Source organism: Ranitomeya variabilis, chromosome 1, assembly GCF_051348905.1.
Source record: "Ranitomeya variabilis isolate aRanVar5 chromosome 1, aRanVar5.hap1, whole genome shotgun sequence".
Taxonomy (NCBI): domain Eukaryota; kingdom Metazoa; phylum Chordata; class Amphibia; order Anura; family Dendrobatidae; genus Ranitomeya; species Ranitomeya variabilis.
This window is the reverse complement of record NC_135232.1, coordinates 36,720,308-36,737,477: the sequence shown is the minus strand read 5'-3', so window position 1 is coordinate 36,737,477 and position 17,170 is coordinate 36,720,308. Positions and strand designations below refer to the sequence as shown.

The following is a 17,170-nucleotide window of genomic DNA, read 5'->3' as shown; positions in this document are numbered from 1 at the left end:
GTATTTATATTGCAATAATTTTCACTTTATATGCTTAGGCAAAAGTTAGTGTTATGTTCCTTAAATATATACAGCGCTACTCTGCTCCATACTGCAGGATGTGCTTTTAGCATGATATATGTGGTGGTTCTCCACCTCTTGTTTAGGTGCTTGTGCACTATGGCACTGGATATGTTTTTCCACTAAAGCCTTGTTTTAATTATACTCTGGATCTCTTCGTGTTTTTCGGCTGCCCAGTTTGGCAAATCGAAGGTTTGTGAGCATACAAATAAATCCTTGTCTTAGTCCAGACACAGATAGATATGCTTATAGGCAGTTCAAATAATATCTTAGCTCAACCAGGGAGGCCGGGTTAATAGTCTCAGGTTATAGCAAAGCAGCAGCAGCTTACATGTCCAGCAAATGCAGATGAAGTAAACACAAGCAGCAGATGAAGGAGGATTACTGGAAACTTGTGTATGCAGCAGGAACTCAGAGCAGAGTAGCAGGATCACCACACAGGTTCACAGGAGCAGGTGTATAGCCAGGGAGTAATCAGAGGTCAGGAGCTGGATGCAAGGCAGAATACTCTAGCACAGACTGAAGGCTGGTGTGGAGTTTTATAGCAGGAAGACACAGTGCACATGAGACCAAAGATGCCATCTTGGAAGAGGGCAGTAATGCACAAAAGGTAAAAAAATGTTCAGAGTCCTGACACTCATATAAAAAAGTGGTGGCCCACCAGAGGATTCTCCTGTTCTCCAGTGGGCAAGTCCAGTCCTGTACATAGTGATTCAAGTATATTATGCCAAGTACAGCTCATATAAGAAAGTGGTGGCCCATCGGAGGATTCTCCTGTACTCCTGTGGGCCAGTCCAGTCCTGTAGATAGTGATTCAAGTATATTATGCCAAGTACAGCTAATATAAGAAAGTGGTGGCCCACCAGAGGATTCTCCGGTTCTCCAGTGGCCAAGTCCAGTCCTGTACATAGTGATTCAAGTATAGTATGCCAAGTACAGCTAATATAAGAAGGTGGTGGCCCATCGGAGGATTCTCCTGTACTCCTGTGGGCCAGTCCAGTCCTGTAGATAGTGATTCAAGTATATTATGCCAAGTACAGCTCATATAAGAAAGTGGTGGCCCACCAGAGGATTCTCCTGTTCTCCAGTGTGCAAGTGCAGTCCTGTACATAGTGATTCTCAGTATAATATGCCAAGTACAGCTCATATAAGAAGATGGTGGCCCACTGGAGGATTATCTTGTTCTCCTGTGGGCCAGTCCAGTCCTGTACATAGTGATTCAAGAATATTATGCCAAGTACAGCTCATATAAGAAAGTGGTGGCCCACCAGAGGATTGTCCTGTACTCCCGTGGGCCAGTCCAGTCCTGTAGATAGTGATTCAAGTATATTATGCCAAGTACAGCTCATATAAGAAAGTGGTGGCCCTCCGGAGGATTCTCCTGTTCTCCCATGGGCCAGTCGAAGCCTAAACATGGGTCAACATGATTTGGTTTTGTCTCGTGGGAGCTCAGAACGTGCCAGATGCCTTATCCCTACTGCATTATGAGCTAAAACAATGCACCAGAGCATGACTAATTCAGCTCGGCTGTACCTGTAACTTGCTGAGCGTGACATCAGGATGTATTGATGTATAGCTGAATGGGATGATCAGACATCCTGCTATTAAACTTGCATTTTCCATTCCAATTTATCTGGGTGTATGTAAAGCAAATCCATCTTCAGCATAAATCCCTCCCAAGTCCTTACAAATGGACTGGTGAAGAAAATAAAGCCAGCAAGGCACAGCGGGACTGGAAGGGCAAATACGCCACGGCAGCTGCAGAATCTCTTAGTAAACACATTTGTCAATCACTGTCCAGTGGGCAGAATAATGACTCGCAGCCTGGCTCACCACCAGGTACCAAAACTGCACAGCGTCTCGTCATCATTAGCCTTTATGACCACTTCTATGCTTGTCACGTCGACCCCCATTCCCCTGCTGAGCGCATCTGCCCCCTCCCTGATGGATCAAATAGTCTGCAAAGTTCATGCACTGCAGATGTTGCTGAGTTTTTTTTTATTTGGTCAAATCTAGTGTAAAGAAAAATAGTCCCGTGACATATTCAGCTCTGCTACAATCACAGCACGGAGATACATGATGGTTAATGTGCTCGGTATTTTCTCCTATAAGGTGTAATGAACCCATAGCATTAAGGCTGGGGGGATTTAATGCTGATTTGTGCAAGAAAAATCTTCAAAATGTAACTATTTACAATACCAGCCAAGTGGATGAGATTTTAATAAATTTTACCAACACACTGCAGCAGGCTTGGACTGGCCCATAGGAGAACAGGGCAATCCCCTGGTGGGCCCCTGTCCACTGTATGGGCAGTACTTGTCATAATTTGCGAGATACAAAAAAAGCAGAATATCATCATTCAATTACCAAACTATCCAATTTATTATTACATTGAGGTTTAAGCAAACAAGAGTAATGTAATATTTGCTTGCAGGTGAAAAGTGGGCCCCCCAAAGTCAATGTTACTGGTGTCGTAATATTTGCAAGCAGGTGAAAAGTGGGGCCCCCAAAGTCAATGTTACTGGTGTTGTAATATTTGCTTGCAGGTGAAAAGTGGGGCCCCCAAAGTCAATGTTACTGGTGTCGTAATATTTGCAAGCAGGTGAAAAGTGGGCCCCCCAAAGTCAATGTTACTGGTGTCGTAATATTTGCAAGCAGGTGAAAAGTGGGGCCCCCAAAGTCAATGTTACTGGTGTTGTAATATTTGCTTGCAGGTGAAAAGTGGGCCCCCCAAAGTCAATGTTACTGGTGTCATAATATTTGCATGCAGGTGAAAAGTGGGGCCCCCAAAGTCAATGTTACTGGCGGGCCCTTGGCAGTCCAGTCCGACACTGCGCTGCAGAGATGTCAATTTCTGCTGCAGGGATTTAACCCCTTTCAATATAAAAATTAGGGAATGTTCAGAGGTAATTTTATGACATGGATTTTACAGCAGATCCACTTCAAAATTCACATAAAAAAAAGCTTCAAATACTTTTGCCTTTGATAAGAAATGCACACTGCGGTTTATACAGCTTTTTGTGGGTTGTTTTTCCAGCATGGTTTTGAAAAACTCACCGTGGATAAAAGAAAAAGTAAAATGTGGCTTCTTTCATTTGGATTCCTTGTGGAACATGACATTGCCAAAGCAAAAAATCTATAAAAATACGTGGAAAAGTCTTCTAAAGCTCGTCAAATAACATAAAAAAGAACAAAAGAAAACAGTCGATTCATCCAGTAGATTCCTGTCGATTCACCCAGTAGATTCCTTTGGAAAACCAAGTCAGATTTTTCTACTTCTAAAAACGTAGCATAAAACTTTATAAAATCAGCAGCAAATCCACTGCAAAAAAATGAATCTGCAAAGTACGCCTGAAGATTGTGCTCCAGATTTGCAGTGAAATCCTCAGTTGGAGATGAAGCATAGAAATTCACTTCTTTTGCACTTGTTGCTCAGTGATGAAAACAAAAGAAAAACAAATTATTATAAAAGTTCCAAACATTTTTTTCTACATTAATTAATTAATTAATTAATTTATTTATTTATTTATTTATTTTTATTTACTTATTTATTTATTTTTTTTTTTTTGGGGGGGAGATTTCCATTTTTCTGTAAAACGTAAAGTCTATTAAAGACCAAACATGTGTCAAAAGTGTCTCCATTTAACAAATTTGGTGCAATTTTCAGCCACCCACATATACAGGGACTCCAGTACATTTCTGCTGCAATTTAATATGTAAATTATCTTTTCAGAGAGTGGGAGTATTAGAACTGTAGCCTCACCTATTGGAAGCAGAGTGGCTCCTTTATGAGTCAATATTGACTTTTAGAATCACTTCTAGTTCTAGTTCCTCTCTGAAGAGTTGATATGCATATTTAATTTCCCAGAGGAACATTGCATGGCCTATAAGTCTCCTCACTCTGACATACCAGGCCCGGCTTGTCACTCTCCACAAAGAGAAACGTTACCCCTTAGACTGCAGCAATTTGATGATGTATTTGTTGTCTCTTCGGCCATGCCCCACCCACTTTCACCTAGCCAAATCAGATCTCAGACTTTGCACTGAGGAGGGGCAACACCCCCGAAACACCGAGTTTCTAATTGAGATTCTGGTTTTGCTTTTATCCTAAGCCATATTGCAAGGCTCGTTTAAGAGTCAATATTGACTTTTAGGATCACTGCTTCCAATAGGTGGCGCTACAGTTCTTGTCCTCTTCCTCTCTGCAGAGACAATTTGCATATTTAATTTCCCAGAGGAGCACGCATGGCCTATAAGTCTCCTCACTCTGACATGCCAGGCTTGGCTTGTCACTCTCTACAAGGAGAAACATTAACCCTGAGACTGCCGCGATTTAATGATGAATTTGTTCTTTTCTGCGTTTCATGCCCCTCCCAGGTAATCACCACCCACTTTTTAAAAAAAAGTTGAACGTGATAGGCACAGACACCAAAAGTGACAAAATATTTCTGTTAAGAACATTGTTTGATGAAACAGGACCTTTACTCGATGTAAAAAATTGCGGGAAAATAGTAGATGAAGGAGAAAAGTCACCAAATACATACAATGTTTTCATGATCCAGTTAAACCATTCGAAAACCAAAGCTGATTATTAGTAATTCCACGGAGATCTAAGGGATCTGTTTCAGCATTAGTTTCCCTCCGGAATTTCTGCACCAGACCCCGAGAAAAAAAAAATAAGGACTAGAACAAAAGAAGATCTTAAAAATGGTGTTTTAGAATTCTCCTTCACTTATACTGCACAGAACTTTAGTTCTAGGAACTTTTTTCTCGAAATATTTCTCAAAAAATTAACGTTAAAATGGGGTCAATTAGCAATACAGCAGATTGTCCGGAAAATTGTGAAATTTAGCTTTTCAAGAGTCTCGGAGCGCCGTCATAAATGTTGCTATCCAAAGAATTCGGAGCAAATTATTTTTAAGGTTTAAACTTTTAAAATAGTCACCAAAAATGTCCTAAATTTGATGTCGCCATACTAATAAATAGGATAAATCCCCCCCTTCTTCTCTTATCTCCTACAGGCTCTAATTTGGAGCCAATGTGGCGTATAAAGTTCTGACCCTGCCGGGGCGGATTAAGTGTACACAGTTACAATGTGACTTCTGCACTTTGATATTTTAACACATCAAACTATTAGCTTCCGCGCACGTTCCCGGCTCTTTTATAGAAGCATTTGTTTTGATTGCTCCATTTTGCCGTCTGCTTCACTGACTCCTTATTAAAGGCCGACCTGAACGAACCCAAATGGAAATGAGAGGATGTATGAATGAAGCTCCTTCAGCCGCTAGACCCTTAAACAGATGCTACTCTTGGCCAACATAATGAGCGTCAAAGCATCCGTAGGTGGCCATTGTCATGCAAAGTTCCCCGGAGACAGATCTAAAAACTGAGGATTGAGAAAGGCCATGCTGGGTCCATTGTGTCTTAACAACTGTGCCGAGGAGCCTTCTGTGTCAAAAAGAGGAAAAAAATAAAATTGGAAAACCAGTGACGCACCTGGAGTATTGAATTACTAAGAGTGAAAAATTGTAGAACGAGAATTAGGTGGGTCTACCGGGAAAAGGAAAAAAACACAACTCGAAATTCAGAGACAGATGTCTATTCCCAGCCTGGGAGAACCTAATCTAGGAAGGAATTACAAAGGGGCCACCAAGTTGGAGATACTTATGAAATCCCCAATAAATTATTTCACCCATTTCGAGGATTAAAAGAGTCTTTCTGCCTCGAGGGCCTAATAATAAGCCAAGAAAGAAGGAAAAAGATCAAGTGGGTATCTTGGTTCAGAAAACAAGCGTAAAAGATATATATACGGTAGAGTCGCGTGTAAGAATAAGTGGAGCATATAGGAAACATAATAGAGGTAAGGAGGTCAGACGGAATAAAAGCAATGTATTCTCACGCTCTCCGAAGGTGTGGTGATCCTCGGAAGTTGCCAACGATGGGTCTACGTAGAGTGTGACCATAAATAATGGCAGTGCCGTTAGTAATCTGACTTTACATGTTGTGGATGTGTTTATCAACCATTAACGGGAATTTTATTGTTTTGTTTTTGCAGTTTTTTTTTCACTATTTTTTTTTTTTTAAATTGTGTAAAAACAAAAATATCCAAAATGTCAACAACAAAATGGTTGCCAAATTCTAATAAGAATTGCATCATCTCCACGGCATTCACCACGACTTCAGCGATTATTATTATTCCATGACTACACAAATTTACATGGTTAATTACTCACCCTGTTTATCCCAGGGAATACAACCAAATATATCACTGGCATATGAGTAAACTTGGGTTCAAGGTCTTCGCTGGCTGCCATGTGTTCGATTCCCTCCCCATCAGGACCAGCCGGCAAAAGGCTAATGTATTCTGTCTCTGAGCTAACTGAAGACAATAACTCTGCTCTGCTTCATTTTTAAGTGGAGGGGAAGATTTACCCTCTTACTCTTTTATTTCATCGTGTTCTGTATTTTGTGTGGATTACTGAAATAGTAAGAAAAGAAACCTGGAATATTCGTCAAGAATACAGCAGTGTATGTTTCATGTAAACACTGGAATGATGATTAAAAAAACAAAACAAATAGTAATAATAAAAAAAATTATGTACCACTAAATTGAAAAATATAAGTGAACTGGGGGGGCGCTGTTGCATTAGTTTGAATATAAAAATTTGCTGGCAGCTGTGGTGAAAAACAGTACTGCAAGTTAGAAAAGTAATTTACAATTTAGATGTATTTGTCTGAATATCTTTACATGTATCTTTATTAATGTACAAGTTTTACGACTATATGTTCATATATATATACATATTTAAGAGGAAGAGGTTGGAAGAAGATGCACAGAGGTCATGATGGGAGGCTGGACCTGAGAGCAGAGGTGAGTGCAATTTATTAACTTTTTTCCTCCCAGCAACTTCTTCCTTTCAGTCACAGGGGTACAGCCGGCTAAGCACTGATGCACATTTGAACCAGCTGTCAGTCATTGCAAGGACGTTGCTCACTATATACTGAGTGGTGACTGAAGCAGCCCCGACTGTAGCTCAATGACTGAAAGCTGGAGGCCGCTGGGAGGAATAAAGGTAATTTCCTCCCAGTAGCCTGGCTTTCAGTGCGACGGCCTCATGGCTTTAGAAAGTAATCTGCAAATTAACCCTATATCTGCATGTTAATAGCATTTAGGGACATGACAGATCCCTTTAAATATTTGGTGAACAAATCCTTGTGTAGAGAGCTCTCCCTAGTGGCAGTTGCAGGCTAAAAAATTAGTCTTTAATTTTAAGTGCATTAAAAATGGATTTTTTTCTACTATTAAAAAAAATAAAACTTAGCTCCAAAAATTCGACTATAGGAAAAAAGCCAGGAGGTATAAACTATTAATGTAGGACTAAAATAATTACTATACACTAATGAATTTACTACATATAAAGGAAAATGGACTTCTCCGGAGAGACTTTTCACAGCAAGCATAAATGTCAGGAAATATCATCCGGGCTGCAGGTTTTCTACTATTACTACATCCATTTCCAAGGAGGGCAGCAGGAATTTAGCAAAGACATTGCAATTAACAGTTTCAAAGAAGTTGCTGTAGTTAGAAGAAATCCTTTACAGAACAAAGCCGCTCTTACAGCCGCACAAATCATTTCCTACATTCTTATTTAACTTCCCCTCCAAGCCGTATGGGAGATGTATGTGTGATTGTATTCATTGTTCCCTGCGGTAAGGCTCAGAGGAGGAAGAAAGAGCCATTAAATCCTGCTTATAAATTTACCAGGAATTACACTTGGAAGAACTCCGGAGCAATAACTAACATCAAATCAGAGCACGCGGTGGTGTATTCTTGGGAGAAAAATTGGAAAAATGGATGTACAAAGAGGAGAACTTGAAAAAAAACAATATATTTACTTATTTATTCATCATTTACTTTTAGTAACACTGAGCGAATCAATTCAATGCAAATCAAAGTCACATCCAATTTTTGGGAATAAAAGCAGAAGCACAAAATGCAGCAACCATTCCACAGCGAATCTGGATAGTGAGAGGACGTCACAGCTAACAACCTCTAGTCAGAGAAAACCATAAAACACTGAGCAATCTCTACAGACGCAACAGCAGTGAAGAAGATTAGTTTATGAAGAACGGAGAATGGTGTCATATACATCTTTTTAGAGCAATTCGAGGCTTTGAAGTACAAAATGCAGCAGCCATTCTACAACGAATCTGAATAGTGAGAAGACGTCACAGCTCACAGCTTAGAAAGAACCTCTAGAGAGAAAAAAAAAAACACTGACCAAACTATACAGACACAACAGCGGGGAAGAAGATTAGTGTATGAAGAATGGAGAATGGGGTCATAGACTTCTACAGTTTTTTCTTGCTACGCCATTTAGCGATCAGGTTAATCCTTTTTTGTTTTATTGATAGATCAGGCGATTCTGAACTCAGCGATACCAAATATGTGCAGGTTTGATTTTACTTTTATTGTTTATTTTGAATGGGGTGAAAGGGGGGTGATTTGAACTTTTATGTGTTTTTTTTATTTTTTTTCATATTTTTAACCCCTTCATGACCCAGCCTATTTTGGCCTTAATGACCTTGCCGTTTTTTGAAATTCTGACCAGTGTCCCTTTATGAGGTAATAACTTAGGAATGCTTCAACGGATCCTAGCGATTCTGAGATTGTTTTCTTGTGACATATTGGGCTTCATGTTAGTGGTAAATTTAGGTCGATAATTTTTGCATTTATTTGTGAAAAAATTGGAAATTTGGTAAAAATTTTGAAAATTTTGCAATTTTCACATTTTGAATTTTTATTCTGTTAAATCAGAGAGTTATGTGACACAAAATAGTTAATAAATAAAATTTCCCACATGTCTACTTTACATCAGCACAATTTTGGAAACAAAATTTTTTTTTGCTAGGAAGTTATAAGGGTTAAAAGTTGACCAGCGATTTCTCATTTTTACAACAAAATTTACAAAACCATTTTTTTAGGGACCAACTCACATTTGAAGTCAGATTGAGGGGTCTACATGGCTGAAAATACCCAAAAGTGACACCATTCTAAAAACTGCACCTCTCAAGGTGCTCAAAACCACATTCAAGAAGTTTATTAACCCTTCAGGTGCTTCACAGCAGCAGAAGCAACATAGAAGGAAAAAATGAACATTTAACTTTTTAGTCACAAAAATGATCTTTTAGCAACAATTTGTTTATTTTCCCAAGGGTAAAAGGAGAAACTGGACCACAAAAGTTGTTGTCCAATTTGTCCTGAGTACGCCGATACCTCACATGTGGGGGTAAACCACTGTTTGTGGGCACGGCAGGGCTCGGAAGGGAAGGAGCGCCATTTGACTTTTTGAATGAAAAATTGGCTCCAATCTTTAGCGGACACCATGTCGCGTTTGGAGACGCCCCGTGTGCCTAAACATTGGAGCTCCCCCACAAGTGACCCCATTTTGGAAACTAGACCCCCCAAGGAACTTATCTAGATGCATAGTGAGCACTTTGAACCCCAAGGTGCTTCACAAATTGATCCGTAAAAATGAAAAAGTCCTTTTTTTTCACAGAAATTTTCATTTAGCCTCAATTTTTTTCATTTTCACATAGGCAACAGGATAAAATGGATCCTAAAATTTGTTGGGCAATTTCTCCTGAGTACACTGATACCTCATATGTGGGGGTAAACCACTGTTTGGGCGCACGGCAGAGCTCGGAATTGAAGGAGCGCCATTTGACTTTTTGAATGAAAAATTAGCTCCAATCTTTAGTGGACACCATGTCGCGTTTGGAGAGCCTCCGTGTGCCTAAACATTGGAGCTCCCCCACAAGTGACCCCATTTTGGAAACTAGACCCCCCAAGGAACTTATCTAGATGCATAGTGAGCACTTTGAACCCCAAGGTGCTTCACAAATTGATCCATAAAAATGAAAAAGTACTTTTTTTTCACAAAATTTTTTATTTAGCCTCAATTTTTTTCATTTTCACATGGGCAACAGGATAAAATGGATCCTAAAATTTGTTGGGCAATTTCTCCTGAGTACACTGATACCTCATATGTGGGGGTAAACCACTGTTTGGGTGCATGGCAGAGCTCGGAAGTGAAGGAGCGCCATTTGACTTTTTGAATGAAAAATTAGCTCCAATCTTTAGTGGACACCATGTCGCGTTTGGAGAGCCTCCGTGTGCCTAAACATTGGAGCTCCCCCACAAGTGACCCCATTTTGGAAACTAGACCCCCCAAGGAACTTATCTAGGGCAATGTCTCCTGAGTACACTGATACCTCATATGTGGGGGTAAACCACTGTTTGGGCGCACGGCAGAGCTCGGAAGGGAAGGAGCGCCATTTGACTTTTTTGACATACATAGTGTACATCAGGTTGGTGTGTGTGTGTTGTAGTGTATGTCAGGTTGGTGTGTGTGGCGTATACTACACCACACACACCAACCTGACGTACGCCACACCACACACCAACCTGACATACACTACACCACACACCAACCTGATGTAGTGTCAGGTTGGTGAGTGTGGCGTAGTGTACATCAGGTTGGTGTGTAGTGTACATGTGGTGTAGTGTACGTCAGGTTGGTATGTGGTGTAGTGTACGTCAGGTTGGTGCGTGTGTGTGGTGTACACTACACCACATACAACAACCTGACATACACTACACCACACACACCAACCTGACGTAGGGTCAGGTTGGTGTGTGTGGTGTAGTGTACGTCAGGTTGGTATGTGGTGTAGTGTACGTCAGGTTGGTGCGTGTGTGGTGTACACACAAATTTCCCTTTGGGGAATGTACACTTCAGCAAACTTGTTGCTGAAGTGTTCGATGATAGGCCGAATTTTGAACAGTCTATCAAAATTCGGGTCATCGCGGGGAAGGATGTCGGTGTTGTCCCTAAAATGTAGAAATTTATGAATCGCTTCAAAATGTTTGCGAATCATAACCATGCCATATATTGGAGTTTGATATAAAATATCAGTACTCCAGTATTGGCGAATTTCTGGTTTCTTCACAATCCCCATGTGAAGGACCAGTCCCCAATATTTCAACATTTCTACAGAGTCAACGGGACTCCAAGCAGAAAATGATGAAACTGGGTTTAGGGAAAAAAATTGCAGGGCGTACAAATTTGTTTGCTCCACCATGAGACTGACGATTGACTCCGAGAAAAAGACTTTGAAAAAGTCTATTTCCCTGAGGTTGGCAGTCTCAAATTGGATTCCTGATTGGGGAATGAAATCAGCAAAATTTTCAGGGACGGGGGTCCAGGTGGGGGCACTAGTGCTAGGTTGGGCATGACTAGCACTAGGTTGGGGGTTACTTACCCTTGGCTGTGTGTCTTCTCCCCTGGGCTCCGGCTCTCCTCCGCTGGGCTCCAGCTCTCCTCCGCTGGGCTCCGGACGATTTCTCGTTCTGCGACTTCTTGGTGGTGGCGAGTCCGTGTCACTGGAGGAGGAAGAGTGAGAGGAATACAAAAAAGTGGGGTCCTCTCCCTCACTATCAGCTTCGGAGGCAATAAAAGAATATGCCTCCTCTGCCGAGTACAGCGTTTGTGACTGGGATGAGTGGGACGAGCGGGACATTGTGTGTGTGGTGTGTGTAAAAAAAAACTAAGCTTTATTACAGTGTGCGTGTGTGTATGTGCGAGTGTTTAGTGAAACTTTTTTACTGCAGGAGGGGACTTTCAGGTGTGGGGGTCTGAGGAGATGCAGGATCCGGCAGCAGCAGCAAGGGGAGCGATCAGCAGGGCGCGGGAGCGATCAGCGAGGCGCGGGAGCGATCAGTGGGGCGTGAAAGAGATCACACGGGAGCGATCACACGGGAGCGATCAGCGGGGCGCAGGAGCGATCACGCGGGAGCGATCAGCGGGGCGCAGGAGCGATCACGCAGGAGAGATCAGTGGGGCGCGGGAGCGATCACGCGGGAGCGATCAGTGGGGCGCGGGAGCGATCACACGGGAGCGATCAGCAGGGCGCAGGAGCGATCAGTGGGGCGCGGGAGCGATCACACGGGAGAGATCAGTGGGGCGCAGGAGCGATCACGCGGGAGAGATCAGTGGGGCGCGGGAGCGATCACGCGGGAGCGATCAGTGGGGCGCGGGAGCGATCACACGGGAGCGATCAGCGGGGCGCAGGAGCGATCAGTGGGGCGTGGGAGCGATCACACGGGAGCGATCAGCGGGGCACGGGGGAGCTGTCAGGCGAAGGGACCTGAGGAAATGCAGGAGCCAGCAGCAGCGGGGGGGGGGGGGTGATTAGAGTGATCACTGGGGTGGGTGATCTCCGGGGGGGGGGCAGAAGGTGGCTGTCAGGAGCGGAGGGAAGGAGGGGGCAGGGGAGATGTAGGAGCCTGCAGCAGGGAAGGGTGATCACTGGGCAGGGGGGTGATTTCTGGGGCGTGGGAGAGGGTGGAGGTCAGGGGGGGGAAATCGGACAGGGGGGGGGAAATTGGACGGGGGGGGGGAGTACCGGAAGGCGGACCAGAAGGCGGCGATCAGCGGACCGGAAGGCGGACAGGTGGCGATCAGCGGGGCACGGGGGAGCTGTCAGGCAAAGGGGTCTGAGGAAATGCAGGAGCCAGGAGCGGGGGGGGGGGGGTGATCAGGGGGGCAGGGGGTGATAAGAGTGATCACTGGGGTGGGTGATCACCGGGGGGGGGAGGCGTTAGAGGGTGGCTGTAGGAGCAGCAGGGAAAGTTGATCCCTGGGCAGGGGGGTGATTTCTGGGGTGTGGGAGGGAGTGCAGGGGGGATCGGATGGCGGGGGGGGATCGGACGGTGGGGGGAGAGGGAGGCAGAAGGGGGGGAGTACCGGTAGGCGGCAGCGGCGGTCAGGAGTCAGCAGGGGCGGCGATGAATAGGCGGCAGCGTCGGTAAGGTGGCAGCGGCGGCGGCGATCAGGCAGCGACAGCGGCGGGTGCAGCACGCAGGAACCTCACTCTCCAGCTTCCACGGAAGGGATGAAGCTGGAGAGTGATGTCAGACATGTTTCACTCCGCCCCTCCACATCTGATTGGAGGGAAAGCGTCACATGGACGCTTTCTCCAATCAGAGCTGGAGGGGGGTGAAACAGAGGGCACAGGAGCGATCGTGGCCACGGGGGGGCAAAGCCACCCCCCTGGGGTCAACTAGAGGTCCTCACGTACCTGCGGGTCCGGTGACATTTCATTGACCCCGGTCACCGGACCCGCAGGAACGCGATCAAACCATGACGCATACGCTGCGTCATAGGTCGGATTGGCACCGACTTTCATGACGCAGCGTATGCGTCAAAGGTCGGGAAGGGGTTAATCACATTTTTTGTTTTATTTTTAGCATGCTTCAATAGTCTCCAAGCTGCCACAACTTGATCGGCTCTGCTACATAGAGGCGATGCTCAGATTGCCCCTATGTAGCAGAATTACTGCATTGCTATGAGCACCGACCACAGGGTGGCGCTCACAGCAATCCGGCATCAGCAACCATAGAGGTCTGCAGGAAACCTCTGGTTGTCATGCCGATGCACCGCTGACCCCTGATCACATGATGGGGGTCAGCGGTGCGCACATTTCTGGCTTGATGCCCGGAAGGGCGCGTTAAATGCTACTGTCAGAGTTTGACCGCAGCATTTAACTAGTTAACAGGCACGGGCGGATCGCGATTCCACCCGCACCTATTGTGGGCACATGTCAGCTGTACAAAACAGCTGACATGTCGCGGTTTTGAGGTGGGCTTCCGGCGGTGAGCCCACCTCAAAGTGGGGCTTCTGTCGTCGGATGTACTATCCCGTCCGATGTCAAAAAGGGGTTAAATATGTCTCCGTAATTTTTCATTTTTTCAAGGAAATTTTCAAAACATATTTCTTTAGGGATCTATTCAGTTTTGAAGTGACTTTGGGGGTCCTATATATTGGAAAGCGCCCAAAAATGATACCAATTTTAAAAACAGCACCCCGCGACGTATTCAAAATTGTTTCCAGGTAGTTTATTAACCCTTCAGGTGCTTTTCAGGAATTAATGCAAAGTGACATGACAGGAATGAAGAAATGTATTTTGATCATCTAAATGTCGATAACTTCTGAACAGGCCACTACAGCCGGCAGACTCTAAGGCCGCAATTTGGCCGTAAATTTTCATCGTAAAATCAGGACCACATGATTAAGATCTTAGAGTGCCAATGGGGCTATAGAGGGAGCTTCCACCCTCTGTTAACCAAGTTGATGCTGTAGTCATTGACAGCAGCATTAAAGGGGTTAAACGGCCATAGTCAATCCCAAGACAGTTTTTCCTAATATCTAATCTGTATCTTCTCAAGTTCAGTTTCAGTCCATGGTTTCTCGTGTCTCTAAGCTCCATATTCCGCCATTTTCTCTCCTCTTCCACGAGTCAATCTCACCACCCTGCTGCCTCTCTTGTGATTATGAGACAACATATTTACCAGGATATCGGTGATTTTTCTTGCAGCCATCATTATAACTTCCCTTCATTCCCCTACGGATGCCCCAGGTGTTCCTTACGTGACGTCACTGCGGGGGATTCCATAGGTTAAACCGGAGTCATGCTCACTCGCTCGCGTTAAGTTTTCATACACTGGGGATCTCTGCACAAGCTGCTGCAATCGCACCGGGAAGTGTCATCATGAGCTACTAATTTATTCATGGACTGTCTACAATGTTCATGATCTGAATTTATACCCAGTTTCAAGGAAATCGAAAAATTGCCAAATCAGAGGGGTTCCAATGTTTGGTAACCTCTTCTCGTGGCCAGAACCCAGAATGTTCATATAGAGCACCCATCATTCTGGACAAGCCAAAGAGTAATATATTAGTCAAAAAATACCTATTGACATCAGGGGTGACTTTGTAGTGTTCAAAGTGGTTGTCCCGGCAAAATTGTAAAGTGCTTGTAAAAACAATCAATTTTGCACTTTACATCTCATTGAAAATTCTCTCCGATCTCAAGAATAAAGGGTTCTGTATAGTTTGCAGCTCATTGCCTGGGTTACTGGCCACCTCTGCAGACTGTCAGCAGCGGACAGTTTCCTAGGAACAGAGCGCAGACACTCGCAAGCTTTTTGCTTTAGAGCTTGCAGGTGTCACTCTGATCGCAGGATCTGGGCAGCTTCGGTATTGTGATACAACAGAGGAAAGCTGCCAAGCCGCCAGTCCAAATGGTCAATCTTCAAGAGCTCATGTCTCTCAGCAAGCACGAAGTCGAGAGGCAAAAAAACGATGTACCTTTGAAGAAACAACTTAAAGGGGTTTTCCGCACTTAAACTATAAGTCTGCAGTCACTGTATGTGACTGCAGACTTGTGAATCCTCACATTGTGCATGCTGCACGGTGTGAGGATTCTCTTGTGTCGGCGCCGGGAGTGGTGGTCATGCAATATTCAATCTCCTGGCCACATTCAGACTAGATGGGCAAATCTTCTCGCAATGCAAGTGTCTTGAGCGAGGCTCGGCACGTCTAGTCGAAATGTGGCTGGGAGTATGCAAATTGCATACTTGCTGTCACATGACACACAGGAGAATCCTCACACTGCGTAGTGTGCGCAATGTGAAGATTTCCAAGTTTTAGCCACAGAGGGACTGCAGACTTGTAATTTAACACTGGACCATCCCTTTGACCTGTGACGGCTCTGCATAAAAATTTAACATCTGTTGCTGGTTTTCGGCACAGATTACAGCAGATCAATGGGCGTGGCCTTGTGATTATTTATACTTGGGCTACCAGTCTAATTTAAAGGGGTTGTCCCAAAAAAATAAAAATAAAGTAAAACCTTTTTAAAAAGTGTCAAAGTTGGTGTCCCAATGTTCCAAGAAATGGTAAAGACAGGGATTGGAGAAAACACATATCCAAGCCATCCGATCCTGGAGATCCTATGATCAATGGCGGCATCAGCAGGGTGGAGAAAAACATTGGGGTTTTTCAATGTATTTTATTATATATTACACAATGAAATCTTCTACACATTTCGCAGAGAAATGGCTTGAAAATAAATTTATTTTAGCCTTGATTGAAATAAGTTAACATTTAACGAAAAACTCAACTGTTTTATGTAAAATTATATAAAAAAACGAAAAAATCTAAATGTAAAATGTAACAGAAAATGATACGCCGGCTCCCTTTCATGCTTCTTGTATAATTCATTTGTGCCGATTTATGAAATGCAGATGATATGCTAATGCTTGTCATGAGCATTGTTAGATTAAATTGAATCTAAGGTTTACTTTGTTCTATTTAAGTCATGAAAAGTCTAAACTAGAATGATTTCTAATAGCAGCAGAAGTAATAGTAGTTGTACTTCAATGGCTCTTTACAAAATTACCAAAAATGACAAAATTGCCAAAAATTACAAAATTGAAAAAGAGAGTTATAATTTTATAATATTTGAACCTTTTATGAGACTTTAATAAAATATATAACATTTGTAGTAAAAGCATTACGCTACGTTACGGGTGGAGGAAAGGGGATTCTGGCAGCTAAGAAGGAAGAGCAGTCAGACTATGAAATGTCCGACCACAAGAGCCACCATAGCTGGAATTTGCATCTTTGGACCCTATCGAATATTACATTTGCTGGAAACAAGTGGTAGAACAGTTATCTGCGTGGCAGACTTTTTAGAATAACGGATGCAGAATTAAAGCAATTTCATCAATCGAAATGAAAACGGGAGACCAGTGACCCCTATAGCTTCAGCTTCCCTTCCCAATGGACCAATGGGAACATGTCATCAGAAAATGACTACATCAAGGGTTGGAGAAAAACAAGTTAAATCTGCTCTGCCAACTGAAAAGTGATGAGGGGACAGGGTTCCAAGAATGCGTTTTATGGGTCAACGTGTTTCGAATTGTCACACTTCTTCATCTGGACAAACCACACCTAACGGTTTGTTGAACAGCTGTGGTTTGTCCTGATGAAGAAGTGTGACACTTCGAAACACGTTGACCCATAAAACTCTTTCTTGGATGATTGAATCCTCATCACTTTTCCACCAGCAGCCCAGATTTAACTCATTCTGCTCCATTCCTTGATGTTTTCATAGCCCTGGGTCTGCAGCAGCCTAGGTTCACATTGCGTTAATGTGTGCACGCTAACGGACAGCATTGCACGGCGAAAATGTCGCAATTAAC

The 17,170-nt window shown here is 43.6% G+C and overlaps 1 protein-coding gene and 1 long non-coding RNA gene across 3 annotated transcripts in view; both read right to left on the bottom strand.

The window, feature by feature from the left end:
• The window catches only part of DCC (DCC netrin 1 receptor), a 1,118,040-nt gene that overhangs the window by 982,929 nt on the left and 117,941 nt on the right, over nucleotides 1–17,170 (bottom strand). The gene's annotated exons all lie outside the window — the stretch shown is intronic.
• On the bottom strand, nucleotides 6,143–16,545 carry LOC143793676 (uncharacterized). The gene is made up of 3 exons (XR_013220191.1): nucleotides 15,693–16,545; nucleotides 13,353–15,646; nucleotides 6,143–8,612 (listed from the first exon to the last, which is right to left on the bottom strand). It is a non-coding gene; the product is annotated as an uncharacterized LOC143793676 (long non-coding RNA).